We start from the raw sequence: 18463 nt of genomic DNA, 5'->3' as shown, positions 1-18463 counted from the left end.
TGCAGGTTGTAGGCTTTTCGGAAGAGGTAGGTCTTCAGGTTCTTTTGAAGGTTTCAAAGGTAGGCGAGAGTCTGATATGTTGGGGTAGAGCATTCCAGAGTAGGGGTGATACGCGAGAGAAATCTTGTATGCAATTGTGGGAACAGGAGATAAGAGGGGAGTAGAGAAGGAGATCTTGTGAGGATCGGAGGTTGCATGCAGGAAAGTACCGGGAGACGAGGTCACAGATGTATGGAGGAGACAGGTTGTGGATGGTTTTGTATGTCATGGTTAGGGTTTTGAATTGGATTCTTTAGGTAATGGGGAGCCAGTGAAGGGATAGACAGAGGGGAGAGGCCGGGGAATAGCGGGGGGACAAGTGGATTAGTCGGGCAGCAGAGTTTAGAATAGATTGGAGGGGTGCGAGAGTGATAGAGGGGAGGCCACAGAGCAGGAGGTTGCAGTAGTCAAGGCGGGAGATGAGGAGGGCATGGACTAGGGTTTTTGCAGATTCTTGGTTGAGGAATGTACATATCCGTGAAATGTTTTTGAGTTGTAGTCGGCAGGAAATGGAAAGGGCTTGGATATGCGGTTTGAAAGAGAGAGCAGTGTCAAGGATTACCCCAAGGCAGGGCATTACTGACCTGACTGGCGTATAGGGCCCAGTGGGCAGAGGGGTCCCATATCTGGCCCCGTCTCATCTGCCCATCAGGTCCGGGCCCACGGCAGGCTTCTGATGGTACACTGGACCTGCGTCTGAGACGCAGGTTCAGTTACTCTATTGCCTTGCGAGCCCATGCTGGCCCACATGGCAGTAGTTAAAGCCGCCAGGCAATCGGAGGCTGGCAGCAGCGCGCACATCGCCGGTGTATGACGTCATTGAATTTGCAGAATTGGTGATGGCAGTGGGATATCTGAAACACCCTGGCTCTTGTTTCGTCATATACATCTCCGGAAAAAATTAAGAGACCACTGCAAAATGTACAGTTTGTCTGATGTTTCTCTTTCTAGGTACGGTATATTTTTGAGTAAAATGTAAATTGTTCTTTTATTCTATAAACTTCTGACATGTCTCTGAAGTTCCAAAAATCCCAGCGCTTTCAGACCTCAAATAAAGAAAAGAACAAGTTCATAATCATTTAGAAACAACAATACTAATGTTTTAACTTAGGATGAGTTCAGAAATCAATATTTTGTGGAATAACCATGATTTTTAATTACAGCTTTCATGGATCTTGGCATGCTTTCCACTAATCTTTCACACTGCTTCTGGCACAAACATTTAAGCAATTGTTCTTTGATGGCTTGTGACTATCCATCATCCTCCTGATTACATTCCAGAGGTTTTCAATGGGGTTCAGGTCTGGAGATTGGGCTGCCCATGACAGGGTTTCGATGTAATGGTCTCTTAATTTTTGCCAGAGCAATCTATATATATATATATATATATATATATTAATATGTTCATGTAGAAGAGGGGGCCCAGGTCCGGCTTTTGAATCGGGGCTCACCAGACTCTAATTGCGCCTCTGGGAATTACCTTGGTAATCATTGTATGACAGATTTTATTGCCATAATATCATTATTGATTTATTTACCTTATTTGTAATTACTGGGAGAGCATTTTTGTAGGGTACACTTTGTCTCTTTTTATAAGGAATTCACTGGTCTTGTGTTTGATGATTTTCCATCATTATCGTGATGTGTGTCTTTCAGCAGACCTTTCTCCATGTGTATGTCATTTTTGATGATTAGTTAATAAACTTTGATTGTTTTTAATATTGGTTACCACTTTTAGGTCTTTAGAGAACTAGTTACTAGTTCTAATTATTCTGATTTCTTTCATTAGAACATTTTTTGGTCTTATATTTAGCTTCTTAAAGAATGTGTAGCTTCTTAATTTGGTGTAGAATAACCCACTAAAAAAAATTCTATACTTTAAAAAATGAAACTTGTTTCTGCCCGGTTTCGAACCGGGGACCTTTCGCGTGTGAGGCGAACGTGATAACCACTACACTACAGAAACTTCCTGATGGCTCACTTTTCCACTGTGACTTGGCGGTCCGACTCTCCCCACCCAGCAAGGATGTGTCCCAACTTCCATTCACTCTCGATGTGAATTCTTTTCTGCCCAATGATGACAGAAGTATTCTAGGAGTGATACCTTTATTGGCTAACCAGAAAATAATATGTTTGCAAGCGTTCAGAGCACAGAGGCTCCTTCTTCAGGCAGGATTACAAAAAAAAGAAAAGTGACTTAAAACCCCACTGATGATGAATTAAGGTACTGTCACACTAGACGATATCGCTAGCGATCCGTGACGTTGCAGCGTCCTCGCTAGCGATATCGTCCAGTGTGACAGGCAGCAGCGATCAGGCCCCTGCTGGGAGATCGCTGGTCGGGGAAGAAAGTCCAGAACTTTATTTCGTCGCTGGACTCCCCGTAGACATCGCTGAATCGGCGTGTGTGACACCGATTCAGCGATGTCTTCGCTGGTAACCAGGGTAAACATCAGGTAACTAAGCGCAGGGCCGTGCTTAGTAACCCGATGTTTACCCTGGTTACCATCCTAAAAGTAAAAAAACAAACACTACATACTTACCTACCGCTGTCTGTCCCCCGGCGCTGTGCTCTGCACTCCTCCTGCTCTGGCTGTGAGCGTCGGTCAGCCGGAAAGCAGAGCGGTGACGTCACCGCTCTGCTTTCCGGCTGCCCGGCGCTCACAGCCAGACCAGAGAAGCAGAGCGCCGAGGACAGACAGCGGAAGGTAAGTATGTAGTGTTTGTTTTTTTACTTTTTAGGATGGTAACCAGGGTAAACATCGGGTTACTAAGCGCGGTCCTGCGCTTAGTAACCCGATGTTTACCCTGGTTACCGGGGACCTCAGGATCGTTGGTCGCTGGAGAGCTGTCTGTGTGACAGCTCTCCAGCGACCAAACAGTGACGCTGCAGCGATCCGGATCGTTGTCGGTATCGCTGCAGCGTCGCTATGTGTGACGGTACCTTTAGGCCTGAAGTTTTCACGGATTCATTTGGCCATGCTGGATTTCTTCTCTTTGTGGACTTTTAATAAATCTGGTGCAGTAAAGAACTAACTGTTCTCACGTGTCAGATTGTTTTTTTTTAACTGTTAGTTTTCTTTCTTGCTGTTTTTTTTATATATATTTTTCTTTATAAGGGAAGGAGCTTCTGTCACTCATGGATCTTTGAATATGATATAGAGAAATGTGCAAAAAAAGATAAAATAGTTTCTGCCCGGGGATCTTTCGCGTGTTAGGCGAATGTGATAACCCCTACACTACGGAAACTTTCTTACGTTTGGTTATTTGCTCCTTTGAGCTGGGATAATGGTTGAACCTCTAGGCCTGAATAACCCTGATGTGATGTTCTTGGTCATACTGGATTGGAGCTGTAGGCTAATGTGAATCTTTGCACTATAGTTCTGCATAAATCTGACTCTGATTTTATCAAAATTTTATTGGATCAGATAAATCGGCAAGTTGTAATCATAAACTAAGGTTTCTGTGTTTATGAAGGTTCTTTTTACGTATATAGTCTCTTAAAAGTATAGATACAGAGATCATATGATTTGTACTTTTGAAAATTTAACTAATAGCAAAGCCACAAAAGAGGAGTAAAATCCTCCAACAATTCAAAAAAACAGCAGGAAAAAGGCAGCACCGCTTACCTGCCCAGGTCTTTGAACAAATGCACTACAGGATGCAGCCAGCCCATATAGCAAGATGTTGGCAACACAGGTGCAAAATACTAAACAGACAGCCAATCACCACCTACCCATTCATGGAGGGGGTGACAGTTTAGTATACATTTGCACAATAAAGGCCTGTATAGGGCACTGTTCACATAGCCAAGCCCGGCATGTTTGGTCTTTTATTCAGGAGTGTTCACACTGAGATGCATGCAGACTGCTCTCAAATACCTGGGTTATTGCAGCTGATTTCAATTCCCATTGAAATTTGATTTAGGTGGCCCACCCAAAAAAAGTTTGCCTCATCACTGAACATAATGTTCTGTGTAAACTGCAAATTCAGCGCACCAATCTGGGTCATCCTCGTTGAGGTGCTGCAGCAGCTGGATTTTGTAAGGGTCTCATTTGCGAATAGCTAAGATCCGCCGAAGGGATGTCCGACTGATGCCAGATTGTCTCGCTGAATTTGCAGAATTGGTGATGGCGGTGGGATATATGAAATACCCTGGCTCTTGTTTCGGAAAAAGTTAAGAGACAACTGCAAAATGTACAGTTTGTCTGATTTTCCTCTTTCTAGGTATATTTTTGAGTAAAATGTAAATTGTTCTTTTATTCTATAAACTTCTGACAACATGTCTCTGAACTTCCAAAAAACCCAGTGCTTTCAGACCTCAAATAAAAAAACAAGTTCATAATCATTTAGAAACAACAATACTAATGTTTTAACTCGGGTAGAGATCAGAAATCAATATTTCTCTAGTCACCTTCGACGACGGCATATGGAGGTTGCCTCTTTGCCCTAATGGGGAACAGGAAATGGTGAGGTTAAAAGGCCCTCCCACCTCCCTCTCACCAGTGTCTTTCCTGTTCCCCATGGGACAGGAGAGGTTTACTTCGTATGCAGTGGTGGCCGGTAACTACTGCTACGCAGGCTCTGCCTCAATTACAAACCGGGCAGCATGGGGTCGTTTCTTACCTCCCCCTTCCGCTTATGCTGCTCCCGTCGCGCCGCGCTGCGGTGTCCTCGGGACCTGGTCCTAGCCTTCCCGCGCCCCCGTGAGGGCAAAGCAGGCTAGCGTTCCTATCCGGAGTCCTCCTGGAGCTCTCCGGTGTCCTCTCCTCCACATGCCGCTGGCGACCCGGAAGTGATCGCGTGCGTCACTTCCGATCTTTTCTGGACGCCCTGGAGGCACTTCCGCCGGCGGTATCTCGTGCAGGACGGCGTCCTCCACCCTGGACCATGGAGGGGAGGAGGAATTTTACAATCGCTGGGCGCTGGGACATGCCACAGAGCATAAAACCTGCCAGAAGACGTCGCAGGTAAGACTATCCTATCATGGAGAGCAGTACCTGCCCTGCACTTGCAGAGCCCAGCGCTGCCCCTGCCACAGTAAGTGCCGCAGGGACAAGGGGTCCTTAGATAGCATTTGGGGATATTACTATTAGCATGACTCTCTCTCCCCTCTCATTGCAGGGAGAAAAGTCTACCCCCAAAACTACTACAAAAAAGAAGTGTGCCATCTGTAACATTAAGCTGCCACCATCTTGGGAGAAAAAACTCTGCAAGACCTGTACTGACAAGATTGTCAGGGCAGAGCAACCTTCTTTACTAGAAGAAATACGCTCCTTGGTCAAACAAGAGGTGCAATCCTCCCTACCGGCCTTCATCCCCCCCCCCACCCCCTCAGCCACCCTCCCCAGCTAAAAAAAGAAAAATCCAGGAGGAGGATTCTGAATCTGAATCAGACCTCTCTTATGCCTCATCCTCGGGTAGACGGGAGGAACCTACGTCCCCTATAACCTCTGAAGTTCGGAAATATCTTTTCTCTTCAGATTGGGTTGAGGATTTAGTAGCTGCTGTACGCAGTACTATGGGGCTGGAGGAAGAGCCAGAGCCACAGTCCATACAGGACCAGATGTTTGGCGGTATATCCAAGGGTAAACGGGTGGGGTTCCCGATCCACTCAAATATATCTGATATGATCGATCAAGAGTGGGAACTTCCTGAAAAACGTCTCAGTACTCCATCCGAGATGAAGCATAGATTCCCCTTAGAAGGAGATCTGACCAAATGGGATGTTCCGAAAGTTGATTCACAGGTGGCAAGAGTGGCTAAGAGAACGGCTCTTCCATTCGAAGACTCGTCTCAATTGAAAGACCCGATGGACAGAAAAATTGAAAGTCTGTTAAAAAAATCGTGGGAAACCTCGGTAGCCCTCAAAGCCAACATTGCTTCAACCTGCGTGGCTAGAGCACTTTTTCGTTGGTTAGGTGAACTAGAATCCCACATATCCCAGGGTACATCTAGAGCTGAATTGTTGGAATCGCTACCCAGTCTCCTTAGAGCCACGGGTTTCCTAGCAGACTCTTCTATGGAAACCATAAGAATTGCTGCCAGGTCATTAGTACAGACCAATTCGGCTAGGAGGGCGCTTTGGTTAAAAATGTGGTCTGGCGATATCACCTCCAAGGCCAAATTATGCGCCATACCATTTAAAGGTAATTATGTCTTCGGGCCTTCCCTGGATGACATCTTGGAGAAGGCAACCGATAAAAAGAAAGCCCTCCCAGAGCAAAAAACTCCCAAAAAGAAGTTTTTTCGTCCCTTTCAGGGCCAAACCTCTCAGAGAGGGAAAGGCAAGTCTGGGAGGTGGAGTTACCCGAAGGGAGGCGGGAGAAACATCCTTATCCCTCAGCAACAGCAGCAGCAGTCTCAACAAGAGAAACGGTGACTTCGACCCGGTGGGGGGGAGACTCTCAGAATTTATACTCCAGTGGCAAAAAATCACCAATTGCTCCTGGGTCCTCAAAGTCATCGAAGAGGGTCTTCTAATAGAACTCATTTCCTCTTCCCCACGGGGTCTAAAAATCACCTCCCTTCCCTCAGTGAAAGACCAGTCCACTCTAGAGTCGGGTCTCAAGACCCTAAAGAGGTCAAATGTGATATCCCAGGTTCCGGAATCAGAGAGGGATCGGGGACACTATTCTCGTCTATTTCTGGTTCCCAAACCATCGGGTGAGTCCCGTATTATTATAAATCTGAAGGGCCTCAACCGGCATGTCAAATACCGAAAATTCAAGATGGAATCAGTGAAAAATGCGATTCCCTTGATAAGCCCGCACTCCTACATGGCCACTATCGATTTGAAAGATGCATACTTTCACATCCCCATTCATCAGAGACATCGCCAGTACCTCAAGTTTGCAGTGCAGAAGGGACGTCTGATAGAGCACTATCAGTTCAACGTCCTTCCGTTTGGGATCTCCTCTGCTCCAAGAGTTTTTTCCAAAGTAATGGGGGAAGTAGTCTCCTTCATCCGGAGGCAAGGCGTCTGTATAGTGCCATACCTAGATGACCTTTTGTTAGTGGCTCCCACCAAACAATCTCTGGAGTCTCATGTATCAAAGACACTCGATATTCTGACATCTCTGGGATGGGTGCCGAATTTAGAAAAATCTCACCTACGACCCTCCAAATGCAGGAAATTCCTGGGAGTTCTTCTGGACTCTGCAAGACAAATGTCCTTCCTCCCATTGGAATATCGTCTGACTCTACTATCAAAAGTCAAGATGTTCAGAGACACCAGATCCCCTACAATCAAAGAAGGCATGTCTCTGCTAGGATCGATAACAGCTTGCATCCAATCGGTACCCTGGGCCCAAGCCCATTCCAGGATTCTTCAGGCACATATCCTACAGAATTGGAATGGTCAGCCCAGTTCTTTGAACAGGAGACTGTACACACCAGGCCGTGTCAAGGCCTCTCTGGCGTGGTGGATGACTCCGAAAAATTTACAAAAAGGAGTCAGTTGGACTCAGGTTCCTCTGACTACGGTCACAACAGATGCCAGCAAAAGAGGCTGGGGGGCCATGATAAATCGCACCCCTTTCCAAGGGCTCTGGGACCAATCGACGAGCAAGAAATCATCCAACTACAGAGAGCTAAAAGCTGTAGAGGAAGCCCTTCTGATGGGGGGTCATCTTATCAAGGGATATCATGTCCGAATATATTCAGACAATGTGACCACGGTGGCTCACATCAGACATCAGGGCAGTTCAAAAAACAACAACCTGAAGAACATATCTGCCAGAATATGTTCCTGGGCAGAAAGACATCTGTTATCCCTGACGGCAGTTCACCTGAAAGGCTCATCCAGCACTCAGGCGGATTATCTAAGCCGTCAAGACATACATCCTGGAGAATGGTGTTTGAACAACCAAAGTTTCGAGATGCTGGTGAACAAATGGGGTCTTCCAGAAATCGACCTCTTTGCATCCCGGCAAAATGCGAAAGTCGAAGCCTTCTTCTCCCTAAACCCCAGAGACGGCTCCAGAGGAGTGGATGCATTGGCCCAGGAATGGAATTTTCGACTGGCCTATGCGTTTCCACCAATTCCGATATTGGCAAAAGTCTTGCAGAAGGTTCGGGAAGAACGAACACCAACTATATTGGTAGCCCCATTGTGGCCAAAGAGGAGTTGGTACAACCTGATTATGAATTTACAGGTGGATGGGCCATTCCAGTTTCCGATGGAAGAAAACCTTCTTTCTCAAGGACCAATACATCTCCTAGACGTCCACAAATGGAATCTGGCGGCATGGCTACTGAAGCCCAGGTGTTGAGAGCCAAAGGACTATCAGAAGCAGTGGTTTCCACACTTCAAAAATCAAGGAAACCGGTGACCATTGCTATATATAATAAAATCTGGAAGAAATTCTCATCCTTATGTCTTCCCGAAGTACTGGATCCCCTTAATCCGAATCTGTCTCAAATTCTAGATTTTTTGCAAAAAGGCCTAGAAATAGGCCTCAGGCCGAGCACCCTAAAAGTCCAAGTTTCTGCACTCGGTTCAATATTTGACCAGGATCTGGCAAATCATCGCTGGATTAAGAGGTTCATGATATCAGCCTCTAGGATGAATCCTAAAAAACAAATTACAGTACCATTATGGGACTTGAATCTGGTATTACAAGGACTTACAGGTGCACCCTTTGAACCTTTATCCTCCTGCTCGCAGAAAAATCTAATTTATAAAACAATTTTTCTAGTGGCCATTACCTCAGCAAGGAGGGTAGGAGAACTACAGGCTCTCTCAATAAGAGAACCATACTTGTCTATCCGAGATGATTCTATAATACTGCGCCTTGACCCCTCCTTCCAAAGGTCGTATCAGATTTCCACCGCTCTCAGGAAATCATTTTACCTTCTTTTTGCCAGAATCCAACAAATCCAAAAGAAGAGAAATTTCATACTCTGGATGTCAGACGCATTGTATTATTTTACCTAGAGCAGACCAGCTCTTACAGATTTGACCAGAATCTGTTTGTCCATCCATCAGGACAAAATAAAGGAAAGAAAGTAGCAAAAAGCACTATTGCCAACTGGATAAAGAAAGCGATAGCAGAAGCATATCTCGCTCAAGATAAAACTCCTCCAGTGGGAATCAAGGCTCATTCGACTAGATCAACCTCAGTCTCTTGGGCAGAAAGAGCAGGTGCATCAACAGAGCAAATCTGCAGGGCAGCCACGTGGTCTTCATTGCATACTTTCTCCAGACATTACAGACTAGACGTAATGTCCAACAAGGATTTAGTCTTCGGCCGGAAAGTACTCCAGGCCGTTGTCCCTCCCTAGCGGCAAAATTAGTTGGTATTCCTCCATATGCCGTCGTGGAAGGTGACTAGAGAAAATAGAATTATTCTTACCGTTAATTCGGTTTCTAGCAACCTTCCACGACGGCGCTAATTCCCTCCCTATATACTCCTGGATTAAAATCTGGGATTCAAGGTAAACCGGTGCTATGGTTTTCAGTTATAAGTCACTGGTGAGAGGGAGGTGGGAGGGCCTTTTAACCTCTCCATTTCCTGTTCCCCATTAGGGCAAAGAGGCAACCTCCATATGCCGTCGTGGAAGGTTCCTAGAAACCGAATTAACGGTAAGAATAATTCTATTTTTGTGGAATAACCATGATTTTTAATCACAGCTTTCATGCGTCTTGGCATGCTTTCCACCAGTCTTTCACACTGCTTCTGGCACAAAAATGTAAGCAGTTCTTCTTTGTTTGATAAATTGTGACTATCCATCATCCTCTTTATTACATTCCAGAGGTTTTCAATGGGGTTCAGGTCTGGAGATTGGGCTGCCCATGACAGGGTTTTGATGTGGTGGTCTCTTAATTTTTGCCAAAGCTGTATGTGTGTGTGTGTGTGTTAATATATAAATATATATATATATATATATTACTCTGCCCTCCTCCTGGACCTGTCTTCTGCCTTCGACACTGTGGACCACTCCCTCCTGTTACAGATCCTCTCATCTCTTGGCATCACAGACTTGGCCCTATCCTGGATCTCATCATATCTAACAGACCGGACATTCAGTGTCTCCCTCTCCCACACCACCTCCTCATCTCGCCCCCTGTCTGTCGGTGTTCCCCAAGGCTCAGTTCTAGGGCCCCTACTCTTCTCCATCTACACCTTCGGCCTGGGACAGCTCATAGAATCCCACGGTTTACAATATCATCTCTACGCTGATGACACGCAGATCTACCTATCTGGACACGACCTCACTTCCTTACTGACCAAAATCCCACAATGTCTGTCTGCTATTTCATCCTTCTTTTCTGCTCGTTTTCTAAAACTGAACATGGACAAAACAGAATTTATCATCTTTCCCCACCTCACTCTACCCCTCCACCCAACCTATCCATCAATGTCAATGGCTGCTCACTTTCCCCGGTCCCGCACGCTCGGTGCCTCGGGGTGATCCTTGACTCTACCCTCTCTTCCAAGCCACATATCCAAGCCCTTGCCTCCTCTTGCCGATTCCAACTCAAAAACATTTCCCGGATCCGTGCATTCCTTGACCATGAAACCACAAAAACACTGGTACACACCCTTATTATCTCCCGCCTCGACTACTGCAACCTCCTACTCTCTGGCCTCCCCTCTAGCACTCTGGCACCACTCCAATCCATCCTAAACGCTGCTGCCCGACTAATCCACCTGTCTCCCCGTTACTCCCCAGCCTCTCCTCTCTGCCAGGCCCTTCACTGGCTTCCTATTGCCCAGAGGCTACAGTTCAAAACACTAACAATGGCATACAAAGCCATTCACAATCTGACTCCTCCATACATCTGTGACATGGTCTCCCGGTACTTACCTACACGCAATCTTTGATCATCTCATGATCTCCTACTCTACTCCTTTCTCATCTCTTCCTCCCACAACCGCATCCAAGACTTCTCCCGTGCTTCCCCTATACTCTGGAACTCTACCCCAACACATCAGGCTCTCACCTACCACGGAAACCTTCAAAAGGAACTTGAAGACCCACCTCTTCCGACAAGCCTACAACCTGCAGTGATCCCTCGTCTACTGAACCGCCACATGACCAGCTCTATCCTCTCCTAGTGTATCCTCACCCATCCCCTGTAGACTGTGACCCCTCGCGGGCAGGGTCCTCTCTCCTCCTATACTTGTGTGTGCCTTGTTTTACTCATGTTTATTGTACTTGTCTATATTTGCCAGATTCACATGTAAAGCTCCATGGGATAAATGGCGCTATAAAAATGAATTATATATATATGTTAGGTGTCGAGTTCCCGCTTCTGCACAAGGGGAATCTCGAGCCATCTCCGCTGCGGTCTCCCATTCTTCTCCAGCTGCAGTGGAGTCTGCTCAGCAGAGACATCGGTCCCAGCGTCTTGCTCAGTCTCACTCTGTACAAAGAGTTACTGCTGCTTTTCCTGCTTCTGCCATTGAAGTCAGTGTTGGGCAGTGGAGAGCAGATGCTTTTGGGGCTAAGTCCTGCTTTTCTCTTTCTGAGCATGCCCAGGGCAAGATCTCCCATTGGAGATCGAGGGTCACATGCTCAGGTACTGCAGCACATCCCATTGGTCCTCCAGGAAGGTCCTGAAAGGGCAAAACTTTGGTAGCAGCTTCCCATTGGTCCTTTATTGGAAGGTCCTGAACGTGCTGCAACTATATAAGCTGCGCATGACCGCACGGCCATGCGCTAGTATATTCTTGATAATGTGTGTGTGTTGATGGATGTATGTCGATGGATGAAAGTCGCTCTTTAAAATCCCCTCCCTACTGTATGACTGCTCGCGGAAGGTGGATGATTGCTACCTAGCGCCCGACTTAACCATCAGCACGTTACACACATTACAGCCTCTAATTGCTGTGACTGCCAGTGTGGCGCCGTGCGCTTTCACAGCGCTTTCCTGACCCAAGCCTGGGTGGTTAGTGGCGTTCGCCAGTGCGGCACCGCATGCACTCTCGTGCTTCTTTGTTATAATTATTTCAGTCACTCTGACACCACAGTTGCGGTGTCGAGCGCATGAGGTCTCTATGCACTCAAATCCTGTGTCTTGGGATTGAGCTCTAAGACTCCTTGCTTGCGCTTTTGGTGCGGTACCGCGGTCCTGTGACGCAACAGGGTACACTTCCTTCACACAGGGTGTGATTAACCCGTGTGTGTATTCACTTTGTACCGCCATATAGTCCGTCATTACTTGGCAGCAGGTTCCATCTCTGCACGGTGGACCCCGGGCTGCGAACGCACCATACTCTATCTGTCTTATTATTTGGTGCATTCCGCTAGTATCAGAACCCTGTCAGCAGCGGCGTGCTGCCACGGCTGAGCAGGGTGACTCACCCACACGGTGGAAGATCCCGGGGTCAGATGGCACAGGGAAAGCTCAGACAGATAGGACCTGCGCAGAGAGCTAAAGGTAGAAGGAAACAGAAGGACCTACGATCATGTGACCACAGGGGGCGGGGCTTAGCGTCCTGCTACTGAAGATAAGTGCAGGATTCTACAGGCACCCTGAAATAGAGGAAAAGAAAACTCAAGTCGTACAAATGGGGGTCAGACACAGAGAGGGCGGCACTGTACAGAAGGGACGAGCAGAGAATAGTCAGAACGTAAGCAAGTAGTCATACACAGAGATAGCAGCGCAGTACAAAAGGGACAGACAGAACTCTAAACGGGGACAGAACCAGATCAGAACCAGACAAGCATAAATTAGCACAGGCACAAAGCACAGGCACAAAATACAGGCACAACAGGGTCACACACTCGGCCAAGAGTCAGAGTATAAGCGACAGAGGATGGCTCCACAATGAGGCTATAAAAAGCCTCCCAAAATCCCAGAGTGAGGCCATCCAAGTTAACCCTAAAACCACCTAATCCCAGAAACTCAGCAGACCATGACAGCTAGCCCTAACATTATACAGTTAGGGCCAGAAATATTTGGACAGTGACACAAGTTTTGTTATTTTAGCTGTTTACAAAAACATGTTCAGAAATACAATTATATATGTAATATGGGCTGAAAGTGCACACTCCCAGCTGCAATATGATAGTTTCCACATCCAAATCGGAGAAAGGGTTTAGGAATCATAGCTCTGTAATGCATAGCGTCCTCTTTTTCAAGGGACCAAAAGTAATTGGACAATGGACTCTAAGGGCTGCAATTAACTCTGAAGGCGTCTCCCTCGTTAACCTGTAATCAATGAAGTAGTTAAAAGGTCAGGGGTGGATTCCAGGTGTGTGGTTTTGCATTTGGAAGCTGTTGCTGTGAGCAGACAACATGCAGTCAAAGGAACTCTCAATTGAGGTGAAGCAGAACATCCTGAGGCTGAAAAAAAAGAAAAAATCCATCAGAGAGATAGCAGACATGCTTGGAGTAGCAAAATCAACAGTTGGGTACATTCTGAGAAAAAAGGAATTGACTGGTGAGCTTGGGAACTCAAAAAGGCCTGGGCGTCCACGGATGACAACAGTGGTGGATGATCGCCGCATACTTAATTTGGTGAAGAAGAACCCGTTCACAACATCAACTGAAGTCCAGAACACTCTCAGTGAAGTAGGTGTATCTGTCTCTAAGTCAACAGTAAAGAGAAGACTCCATGACAGTAAATACAAAGGGTTCACATCTAGATGCAAACCATTCATCAATACCAAAAATAGACAGGCCAGAGTTAAATTTGCAGAAAAACACCTCAAGAAGCCAGCTCAGTTCTGGAAAAGTATTCTATGGACAGATGAGACAAAGATCAACCTGTACCAGAATGATGGGAAGAAAAAAGTTTGGAGAAGAAAGGGAACGGCACATGATCCAAGGCACACCACATCCTCTGTAAAACATGGTGGAGGCAACGTGATGGCATGGGCATGCATGGCTTTCAATGGCACTGGGTCACTTGTGTTTATTGATGACATAAGAGCAGACAAGAGTAGCCGGATGAATTCTGAAGTGTACCGGGATATACTTTCAGCCCAGATTCAGCCAAATGCTGCAAAGTTGATTGGACGGCGCTTCATAGTACAGATGGGCAATGACCCCAAGCATACAGCCAAAGCTACCCAGGAGTTCATGAGTGCCAAAAAGTGGAACATTCTGCAATGGCCAAGTCAATCTCCAGATCTAAACCCAATTGAGCATGCATTTCACTTGCTCAAATCCAGACTTAAGACGGAAAGACCCACAAACAAGCAAGACCTGAAGGCTGCGGCTGTAAAGGCCTGGCAAAGCATTAAGAAGGAGGAAACCCAGCGTTTGGTGATGTCCATGGGTTCCAGACTTAAGGCAGTGATTGCCTCCAAAGGATTTGCAACAAAATATTGAAAATAAAAATATTTTGTTTGGGTTATGTTTATTTGTCCAATTACTTTTGACCTCCTAAAATGTGGAGTGTTTGTAAAGAAATGTGTACAATTCCTACATTTTCTATCAGATATTTTTGTTCAACCCTTCAAATTAAACGTTACAATCTGCACTTGAATTCTGTTGTAGAGGTTTCATTTCAAATCCAATGTGGTGGCATGCAGAGCCCAACTCGCGAAAATTGTGTCACTGTCCAAATATTTCTGGCCCTAACTGTACTAGCACCAGGGTCTGGCTAGTAATGACGGACAAACAGCAATCCATGCGGTATATCCAGCAGCTGGAGGGTAGGTTGGCGGCTCTCGAGAGCTCAACCTCAGCTGTGGATGTTACCGCAGTTGCTGTACAGGCTGCTAGCGTGGCTGCAGCAACCTTGTCCATTGCCACCCCTGTTCCGACATTATCTCGCCTCCCGCTGCCAGAAAAATTTTCTGGTGATAGCAAATTTTGTAGGGGATTCGTGAGTCAGTGCTCTATTCACCTCGAGCTCCTGGCTGCACGTTTTCCCACAGAGCGGGCTGAGGTGGGATTTATAGTGTCTCTCGTCGGACAGGGCGTTGGAATGGGCTACGCCGCTGTGGGAGCATGGCGATCATGTGGTGCAGAGTGCTCCGCTGTTCTTGAGCACTCTGAAACAGGTCTTTTTAGGACCTCAAGTCACCCATGATACTGCGCTCCAACTGCTGGCATTAACTCAGGGTGAGTCCTTGGTCAGTCATTTTTCCGTCCAATTCCGCACTTTAGCTTCTGAGCTGGACTGGTCAGATAAAGCCCTTATCCCCATATATTGGAGGGGCCTGGCTGATCACGTTAAGGACGCTCTGGCCACTAGGGAGATTCCTGCCACACTGGAGGAGTTAATAACTGTCTCCACTCAAATTGACCTCCGTTTTAACGAGCGGAGGTTAGAGCGAGCCCAGTGTAGGCAGAGGTTTCGGCTGGCTCCTACCTTTGCCAAACCTCTGGAATCTCCGGTCCTGGTTCCTGAGTCACATGAGGCCATGGAAGTGTCACAAGCGGGATCTAAGTCGGACCGGACCGCTTGTGCACTCAAGGTCTGTCATGTTTGCCAGCAGTCAGGACATCTAGCCACCAGATGTCCTCAGCGGTTGAGGAAACGTCAGCGTCTAGTGGTAGTAGGTGGAGGTACACTAGACACGGCGACGTTTGCCTCTAAATTGTCCTTTAAGGGGACAATTATTATAGGCTCATTCTCCCACTCGGTAGAGCTCTGCGTGGATTCTGGGGCGGAGGGCAATTTTATGTCTTCTGCCTTCGCCCAACGTCACGCAATACCCCTGGTTATGCTAGCTCAACCAGTAACGGTACGAGTGGTGAATGGGTCGACACTGCCCTCACAGATAACACACCAGACCATCCCTTTTACTCTGTCCATGTCGCCATCTCATCAGGAGATTACATCTCTGCTCGTAATTCCTGAGGGAATTGATGAGGTCCTGTTGGGAATACCTTGGCTACGGTACCACTCTCCTCATATCGAGTGGTCCTCAGGCAGAATTCTGGGATGGGGCGAATCTTGTGGGGGTAGGTGTCAGAGGGAGTGCGTTCAGGTTGCTACTACAGAGGTACCCGCAGATCTATCCTCTCTCCCCAAGCAGTATTAGTCTTATGCAGACGTGTTCTCCAAAAAAGCGGCGGAGACCCTTCCGCCCCATCGCCCCTATGACTGTCCTATTGATCTCTTGCCTGGTGCTGAGCCTCCCCGGGGTCGAGTCTATCCGTTATCTCTCCCGGAGACGGAGGCAATGTCACAGTACATCCAGGAAAATCTGGCAAGAGGATTCATTAGGAAGTCAGTGTCACCTGCTGGGGCAGGGTTCTTCTTCGTGCAGAAGAAGAATGGGGAATTGCGTCCATGCATAGACTACAGGGGTCTTAACGCCATCACCGTTAAGAATAAGTATCCTTTGCCCTTGATATCTGAGCTCTTCGATAGGCTTCGGGGAGCAAGGGTATTTACTAAATTAGATCTGCGGGGTGCTTACAACCTGATTCGCATCAGTGAGGGGGACGAATGGAAGACGGCTTTTAACACCAGGGATGGGCATTATGAATATCTGGTGATGCCCTTCGGGCTCTGTAATGCCCCAGCCGTTTTCCAAGACTTTGTGAATGACATCTTCCGGGATATGCTTTCCACCTCGGTCGTAGTCTATCTGGATGATATTCTCATCTACTCTCCTGATATTGACTCCCACCGGAGAGATGTTTGCAAAGTCTTCGACCTCCTACGGGCAAACTTCCTCTATGCCAAGTTGGAGAAGTGTATGTTCGAGCAGGAGTCCTTACCTTTCCTAGGCTATATCATCTCTGCCCAGGGATTGGCTATGGATCCTGCCAAACTACAGGCCGTGATGGACTGGCAGAAACCCCATTCTCTTAAAGCGGTGCAGCGCTTTATGGGGTTCATTAATTATTATCGCCAGTTCATTCCGCACTACTCAACGTTGGTAGCTCCCTTGGTTGCCCTCACCAAGAAGGGGGCAAATCCCAAATTGTGGTCTGAGGAGGTCTCCAAGGCCTTTAACTCTATAAAGTCACACTTCGCTAGCGCTCCCATCCTACATTGCCCTGATGTTGATAAGCCATTTATCATGGAGGTGGATGCCTCTTCTGTCGGTGCTGGAGCAGTCCTCTTCCAAAAGGATGCTCAAGGTCGGAAGCATCCTTGCTTCTTCTTTTCTAAGACCTTCTCACCAGTAGAGAGGAATTATTCCATCGGGGACAGGGAGTTGCTAGCCATGAAGTTGGCTTTCTCGGAGTGGAGACATCTCTTGGAGGGAGCTCATTTTCCCTTCCAAGTCTTCACAGACCATAAAAATTTGGTGTACCTGCAGACAGCCCAGCGGTTGAATTCTCGCAAGGCCAGATGGTCCTTATTCTTCTCCCGGTTTCATTTCACCCTCCATTTTCTTTCTGGGGAGAAGAACATTCGGGCCGACGCTCTCTCTCGCTCCGTTGTGTCATCTGCGGAGGAGGAAGAGGAGCCTCGGCTTATTGTCCCCACCGAGAGCTTGAGAACTGTGGCCCCAGTTTCGCTATAGTCTGTGCCTCCGGGCAAGACTTTTGTACCATCCAGTTTGCGGCCGGAGGTTCTCTCTTGGGCACACTCGTCCAGGGTGGGTGGACATTTTGGTTCCAAAAGGACATCTGAGTTACTGGCGAGGACATACTGGTGGCCGCATATGGCTCTTGATGTCGCAGAATATGTTCGGGCGTGTGTTTCTTGCGCCAAGAACAAGTCCCCTTGGCAACGGCCAGCTGGTTTGCTTTACCCTCTGCCGGTGGCGGACAGGCCCTGGGAGATGGTCGGGATGGACTTTGTGGTGGGCTTACCCAAGTCTCGTAACTGCACCATTATCTGGGTGATCACCGACCATTTTTCCAAAATGATGCACTTGGTGCCTCTTCCACGGCTACCTTCTGCACGGGCGTTGGCTGTCTTGTTCATCAAACATATCTTTCGCCTACACGGTATGCCAGACAAAATTGTTAGTGACCGGGGTCCCCAGTTTGCGTCTCGATTCTGGAGAGAGCTTTGTCGTCTACTCAGTATTGAGTTGAATCTCTCTTCGGCATATCATCCCGAGACGAATGGGTTGGTAGAGAAGGCCAACCAGACCTTGGTCACATATTTACGACATTTTGTTTCTGCCAGGCAGGATGACTGGGCATCCTTGCTACCGTGGGCAGAGTTTGCGCTTAACAACGCCGTAGCCGATCAGACTCCATTCCTCCTAAATTACGGCCAGCATCCGCGTGTTCCTGTGCCCATGCCTGTGTCTTCTGCTGACTCCAGCGTGGCAGACTGGGCTGTGGAGGCACGGGACATTTGGGACCGCACTCAGGATGCCATTCGGGCCTCCAAGGAGAGAATGAGGTCGTCCGCCAATGCTCATCGGTGCCCCGCTCCGACCTTTGCTCCTGGCGACTTAGTGTGGCTCTCCGCCCGTAACATCAGGCTGCGTGTTGAGTCCACTAAGTTTGCACCTCGCTACTTGGGTCCCTTCAAGGTCCTTGAACAGGTTAGCCCTGTGGTCTACCGTCTGGCCCTTCCTCCACGCTTGGGTATCACTG

The 18463-nt window shown here is 47.5% G+C and overlaps 1 long non-coding RNA gene and 1 other non-coding gene across 2 annotated transcripts in view; one reads left to right on the top strand and one right to left on the bottom strand.

The window, feature by feature from the left end:
* LOC138677150 (uncharacterized) overlaps positions 1-18463 on the top strand; it is a 136760-nt gene that overhangs the window by 40874 nt on the left and 77423 nt on the right. The window lies entirely within an intron of this gene.
* TRNAV-CAC (transfer RNA valine (anticodon CAC)) lies at positions 1933-2005 on the bottom strand. Its single transcript has one exon. It is a non-coding gene; the product is annotated as a tRNA-Val (tRNA).

The sequence above is a fragment of the Ranitomeya imitator genome, chromosome 4 (genome assembly GCF_032444005.1).
Source record: "Ranitomeya imitator isolate aRanImi1 chromosome 4, aRanImi1.pri, whole genome shotgun sequence".
NCBI classification, from domain to species: Eukaryota; Metazoa; Chordata; class Amphibia; order Anura; family Dendrobatidae; genus Ranitomeya; species Ranitomeya imitator.
Note: the sequence above shows the minus strand (reverse complement) of the source record. Positions and strands in the feature narration are given on the sequence as shown.